This window comes from Hydra viridissima, unplaced genomic scaffold (genome assembly GCF_058129835.1).
Source record: "Hydra viridissima isolate aposymbiotic clone 2 unplaced genomic scaffold, HvirCarnegie_v1 scaffold_13, whole genome shotgun sequence".
Taxonomy (NCBI): Eukaryota; Metazoa; Cnidaria; class Hydrozoa; order Anthoathecata; family Hydridae; genus Hydra; species Hydra viridissima.
The window spans coordinates 1,538,011-1,545,301 of NW_028324312.1; positions in this window are offsets into that span (position 1 = coordinate 1,538,011).

Below are 7,291 nucleotides of genomic sequence, written 5' to 3' on the forward strand. Positions count from 1 at the left end.
TGTTTGTTTCTGGTATATTTATTTGTGTATTTTTCTAAGTACTTCTTGTTTTAGTTCTTGTTTCGTAAGAAGTTTTTGAATATTCAAGAAGGTTGATGCTTTTATCTTAATTTAGTCATATAAACTATTAAGGTCCAGTGTTCCCTAATGTCAGGTTCGAAGAATCTTCTTATAATCAATTAAACACGTTACTTAACTAAAACTTCGTTCTTAGTGTCTTTCCTTCTGCAATCTCCGTTTTGCCCTTCCACTTTTTTTTAACGACTATTTCTTTCAACGGCGATTAAATGTTATTTTATGGCCGTCTATGCGGATTGCCATAAAATACAATTTGATCGCCGTTAAAAGGATATATATATATATATGGAAAAAAATTTTTGTATGAGATTAAACGGAAAAGTATTTTTGATAAAACTTATTATAGATAGGTTTTCTGTATTGAGATTGTTACTGTGATGAGGCGTTATTCCTCTGGGTGAGTCTGTTCTCAGTACATAATAGGTAAATGGATAAAACAGTTTAAACTAATGGTTGTGTAAATGAAATTTTTCGACCAAATCACAAAAAGTAACTAACGGTAGGGAGGAAGTCTTCCTCATCTTCAAAGTTTTTATGTCCCAAATAAACAAACACAAAGTATTTTATTACTTATGAAATTTCCCGCTGGAAACGTGGAGGTGGGGGATATTTAACAAAATCTAGGCGTACATGTTGCCGCTATGAAAAGAAACCAAAATCCGATTATGAAGAAATTTACCTGAGGCTATTTACCAATATATTTGAGTAACGCAGTGCTAATTGCGTCACACTTCAGAACTAAATGCAACAACTTAATTTTAAGGGAGGTTTGAACTTTTTTTAAAAGAAATTATGACAAAAATAGAAAACTGTATACTAATGTAATTTTTTATTTCTTTTTAAATAGAAAATTTTAAGTTTAAAAAAAAAATCAAAGTTAAAGTTTACAAAATTGACCCGTTTTAACAGACGAGTTTTAGGGTAAGGTTGCTAAAATTGTACCGATGCCTATATTGTACTTTTAACATAACTCGTTATTTTTACAACCCACAAGAAATTTTTTGACTTATTTTTTATCTTTGCTGATTGAAATTATGTAGTCAACTGTTTTTTTTTGTCATCCAACTGCATTAAGGCCAGAGTAAGGTCTTGTTGGTTTGTTATTGGAGATTTCTTATTTTAGTTTTTTATGGATAAGCATATTTCACTAAAAAAAGCAGAAGATATGATTTGTTCAGTGTATTTATGTTAAAGCATAATTTATCTAAATTCAAAATAAATATTCCTAGAATTTAAAATATCTTATTTTTAGTTGTCAAATTTTTTTATTAACTGAATGTCAGATTAGTTGCGTAAATTGTACCTCAAGGCATGTCCTAAATTGTACCGACGCAACCATTCTGACCGCTAAAAAACGCGTGTAAAGTTTAACAAATTCCTTTTGAGATTTCAATTAGAGAAACATCCATACTTACAATACGAGCTTCACCACTTAAACAAAAAAATACAAATTTTAGTATTACTCTTGTATTGACAAGCAGTCCTTAAAAAGATGCACTCTCTAGTTCAGTTTTACCAATATGTCAAGTCTGGTGTTATGTTGGCTGTGCAGGTGTTAATCAAAAACAGACACAATATATCTGAAACTTTTGCCAAAAATAATGTTTTTATGTATTTTATTTTACAATATTTAGTGTGGTTGTTTTTAAAACAGATATAGTATATATTGTTTTACATTATTTAGTATAACTATCTTTAATACCTACCTTCCTCCTCTGTTCTAATCTTAGCTAACCCATTGGTAAACATACAATTTAAATAAAAGTTGTGCCATATGTGGTGATACCTGTTTTTGGCATTTTCCAGAAGAAAAAAAGTTCAAGTTGCATAGAGTTTTTTAAATAAAAAACTTCATTTCATTATATTATGGGCAGTTAGGTGTTATGTTATGTTATATCAGAATATTTACAATTGCTGATTTTATAAAAACCATTTCTTTTAATCAGTTCTTTAAATCCCTTAAATCTAAAATCATAAAATATTTGCAAAGCTGTAAGGTAATTGAAATCAAGAAAGTGGTTCAATATTGGATTATAATGGTACAATTAAGGATCTAGTTTCCTTAATTGTACTCTTAGCGCTATTTTTTTAATTTGATTCTTCGAGACTTAACGCTTTTTAAATTTTGAGTTTTTATAACGTCTTTACAACAAACAATCCCTAAATTATGAAATCCAATTGAAAATCCATGTTTTCACTCAGTAGATTACCTACATTTTTTAGTTTTGTCTTAGGGGGTACAATATTGGCAACCTTACCCTACATGTAAGGTAAATTCATCTCTGATTATTTAAAGTTACATGAACAAATCTCTTCTGTTAAAATGTATCTTCACGAAACGTTTTTTTTTTTTGGATTTCTTTTGAATGCTTCGCTCACTTATCATTATTTATCACCTTTGTCATCAACGTTCAACGTTAGTGTTCGTTTTTTTTATAACTTTGTTTACTTTTTCTGCGACTTTCAGTAATCTTATTTCTTCTCGATTCTTGAGCACTGCAATGGCATCTTCTTCTGTCACTCATGTTTTTTTTAAGTTCGAGTTTTTAAGTTTGTTTTTTTTCGTTTTTTTAACAGACGTTTGGTTTTGCTCTTGCAGAAAACATTTCAATTTCCGATTTTTTCTGATTAAATGCTTTTTTGAATTATGCTGTATAGCGTCGCAGATGATGCCGCTGGTGTAACTGTTATTAATGATATTGTAGCTTTATTTAGTGGATTGAAAGTTTGCGTAATCTTTAATTTATACTGATTTATGTTGTTTTTATTTAGAGAAAATTAATAACAAGTATTACACTACCACTAAATACAAGAACTTGGATAAATTATGCCCTGTTTAGCTCTCCTTTACTCTTGTATATTGGTATATAGCCTGAGATGAATTTCTTTATAACCGCATTTTGGTTTCTTTTTATCACGGCAACACACACGCTTACATTTTGCTAAATGCAAGAACTTTATCCAAGTTCATCTTGAATTTAAACGTCTCTCTCTCTGTCTAATTGGAATATAAGAATAATTAATTGTAATATAAGAATAATTAATTGTAATGTAAGAATAATTAATTATAATATAAGAATGATTAATTAGAATATAAGAATAGTTAATTGTAATATAAGAGTAATTAATTGGAATAAAAGAATAATTAGATTTATTAATATTCTGGGCTCTGAAAAACTCATTTTAAAGCAGTGATGGAAAATACCATATAATTACTTAATTTCTGTATCCAGTCTTTCATGCTTCTTTGATATCGTGGTCATACTAATGATCCATTTGATCAGAAAAATAACACCTTTTCATTTTTCACTAGAATTGAAATTTTATTCTGCACAAAAATAGTTAAGAGCCTTTTTTTCTCTCAAGAAAAATTTTCAGTATGAGAACCCAAAATAAAGTATATTTTCGAACTTTTTTTGACAAATTGTTTATTCAATTAAAAGCACCAAACAAATGATATATATATATATATATATATATATATATATATATATATATATATATATATATATATATATATATATATATATATATATATATATATATATATATATATATAAAACGAAGAAACAACAACTATGTATGGTACTTAAAGTTTCATGCCTAGCGGCAATCATCAGCCATGAAATACAAATCAAAAATCTATAAAAACCGTTACAAATTGCAAAAATTACTGTATCGTGTGCTCTAACGTCATATTAGGAAAAAGAGGAGGAAAATACAATACAAAATATTGAGCACTCTTATACGAACAAGAGATATTGTATTTGAAAATAATACAACTTGAAATAGCTATATATATATATATATATATATATATATATATATATATATATATATATATATATATATATATATATATATATATATATATATATATATATATATATATATATTGCTACATTTTATTGAGGAAAAAAATTTTGATTTTAATGAGACACTAATTTTTTTACTTGAACTTTTGGTCTGATAGTTAACTTTTTTTGAAGTGCGACCCAAAAGTAGAGATAACCGTATTTTTAGCCGTAACGCGTTTAACACTGATTTACTATATATGATATATAAATGTTTGGGGCGAGAAAATTATGATATTTCAATTCATACAATTGAAAAGTAAATATCGAATTTAAATTTGATGACCTTCGAATATAATTTTCTCAAGGCATAAAACCCACACTGTGCTCTCTTTTTGTAACTAGCATAATGTTTAGGCTCGCGTGTAAGAAAGCTAAAATATTCAAACGCATAGCATTTAAGCAGCTTCACGCCTTAAATGCAAGCTCCATTTCTGAAATTGCATGAAATTTAAAAACCTAAATATGAAATAATTTTTCGATTCCATTTTGGTTTTGAAATTCATGTCTTGAAATTCGGGTTTAAATTCGGTTTTTGTTAACAAATCAAAAAACGATTTAAAAAGAGAATTTTATTTTCTTTACTTTACTTCTTTTAGAGAAAAATATTTACTCTAATACTTTATATATTTACTCTTAAAGAAGTTAAGTTTGTATATCTAAAATTTATTTATTGTAAACTTAAAACATTTTATGCTAACTGCTTTCAAAATTTACCTAATAGTAATAATATTATTAATAATATAAGCTAAGAAAATCAGCCAGGGAACTTAGTAGGAAACTCATTTTAAAAGCATGACTTTTAGTTTTGATGATGCGCGGGAAAGGGCCAACTCCAAACTTTCGCCATGCAATTATTTCACATCTATATAGTGAATTGCGTTGTAGTAGAGATAAATGAAGTTTTATGCCTAAATAGATAAAGCTAGATATCTACATTTATTAGCTATGTACTGACTCTCTATATACTAACGTCTATGTAATGTATATTTGGTTGTTAGTCAAATCTGTATGTATATGGCATTCAGATTAAGCCCATACTTGTGTCTGCTTGGTCAGCTTTATCATAATAACCCAATTGTTACTTTCTATAACCCAAATGTACTATAGTATATATATATATATATATATATATATATATATATATATATATATATATATATATATATATATATATATATATATATATATATCTGTGTGTGCATGCTTTAATAGCTTTTAAAACTTATAGAAGTTTTTTTCCTCATATTGTTTAGATTTTTTATTTATGACGTAAATTTCTTTACAGGATAAAAATACAATTTGAAGCATTTTTTTATGGCTGTTTATATTTTAAAAGATTAAGTTTAAAAGTCTTGTCCTTGAATTATACTTACTATCGTTCACTTCAGTAATAAAAATCATTTCTCAAAAATAAAAAAAAATTTCTGCAATTGAATTGGAGACAGTTTGGGTTTTAAGTATTGATTTCTTTTTTTCTTTAGTTTTTCTTGAGTTCGAAGTTAACCTAAAAAAAAAATATTTAAGGTAGTAATTTTTTAATCAATAATTTAAAATAACTAAAAATAATAATTGTAATGCAAATGATAAATTTTTCTTTTTCTGCATTCTTTAACAGTTTAAAGTTTACTAGATATTTTTGTAAAAATAACTTCAAAATACTAAATTTTTTTTGAATATTTTATTAATAAGTTAGGAAATTTTACATATTAAGGCAATTTTAGAATATACTGTTTTATTGAAATAAGGGAGCACTCTTAGCGTTTAAAGTTAGAGTAAAAAGTTATTTTCTAATAGAATCAGAAATTTTTAATAAAGAATGTTTTTAAATGGATTGTTGCTTCAACAAATTAGATTATTCCACTCTGTCACTTCAATATTCTAGAATTCTTTTACACCAAATACTTAGAATATTTTCATAGTATTTCTGTTCGTAAAATTGTTAAGTTATAGGTGCTAGATTTTGTCTTGTTTGCACTGTATAAATTTTGGCAGAAGATTTTTGTATAAATTACCTCACACTTTATTTCTTTTTAAATGTTGCGATCAAACAAGCAAAGACCTACCAACTCATCTGACAAATACCATAAAAATTCCAACTCCTTTATTACTGCTCAAAGTTGCTCACTAAATATCAATATTTTCAGAGAGTAATTATCATTAAAAATGTCGTTTTGATTACTTGATTTTCTTACTCCAATAATTGACCACTCCTTTGAGATTTTATTTGACCATAACTTTAGCTCATTTTTTTCATTCTGCGTCTTCATATTATAGGTCAAGTCTTGTTTAAAAATGAAGTTTTGAAATTGTTTTTTCACTATAAGCAAATTGAGAAAATTGTGAAGAATGCATGTCATGCCAAATACCACTTAAAAGTATGGAATAAAACTCATATGATAGCAATATTACATAAACATGTTATTGGTAAGGTGGAAAGTCTGTTCAGGCAATGTGAAAAACTCCCCAGAAACAAAGAAAATGAAATTAATTGGTCAGTGGATCTGCAACTGAAGGTAAATAAATGAACGGAAACAAACCCTGGCAAATTTATTTGACATAGCTCAATTCTAATGCTATGAAACTCATGACTATAGAAAAGGATAGAGAGTTCCTCCAGTTGCAGTGCAGACAAGAATGTCAAGGAAAATTGGACTGCTTAATTTTGCACAATCTAGCCAAAGTGATTGGCTGAAGCTGCAGTAGTTGTAATGGTTGTACTTCAGAGTGCCAAACGAGGATGAAACATGGGCAGTCGACAGCTGAATGTTTAAAAAGTGATTTCAATCCAAATGCCCCATCAATTATCCACTAGGATGGTAAGATACTTGAGGTTATAACAGTTAAAGAAAAAATTGACAGACTGCTATCCTTGTGTCTGTTTAAGGAATTGATCAGTTGCTAGCTGTCCCAAAGTTGCTGAAAGGTACTGGCATAGCTGCCGTAGATGCTGTTCATGTATCAGTAGTCTCATGAAGAATGAGTGACAGTATCAAGATTTGTCTTCTGATACAATCTCAGTTAATGCTGGGGATGTGTCACTTGAGCAAAAGATGGAAAAAGAAATTTTGTGGTTGGCTTTTATTATTATATTCAAGAAATTGTTTTGAAAGCAGTGATCATGCATTTAATTAGGCCATCAAACAGTCCTGAGATAGCAGTGTTCAAATGATTCCAGGTAAAATGATCTTTGATTAACCAACAGTTTTTTAGATTTCAACAATCAACAAACTTGCTGTTAGCAAATTTTCTAATATCAATAATGATTGTATTTACTCAGAAACAGTTAAACAAGTTTCAGCCTCATGACAATTACAAGGAACTGCTAGATTTAGTCATTATTTTTATGGGAGTTACAC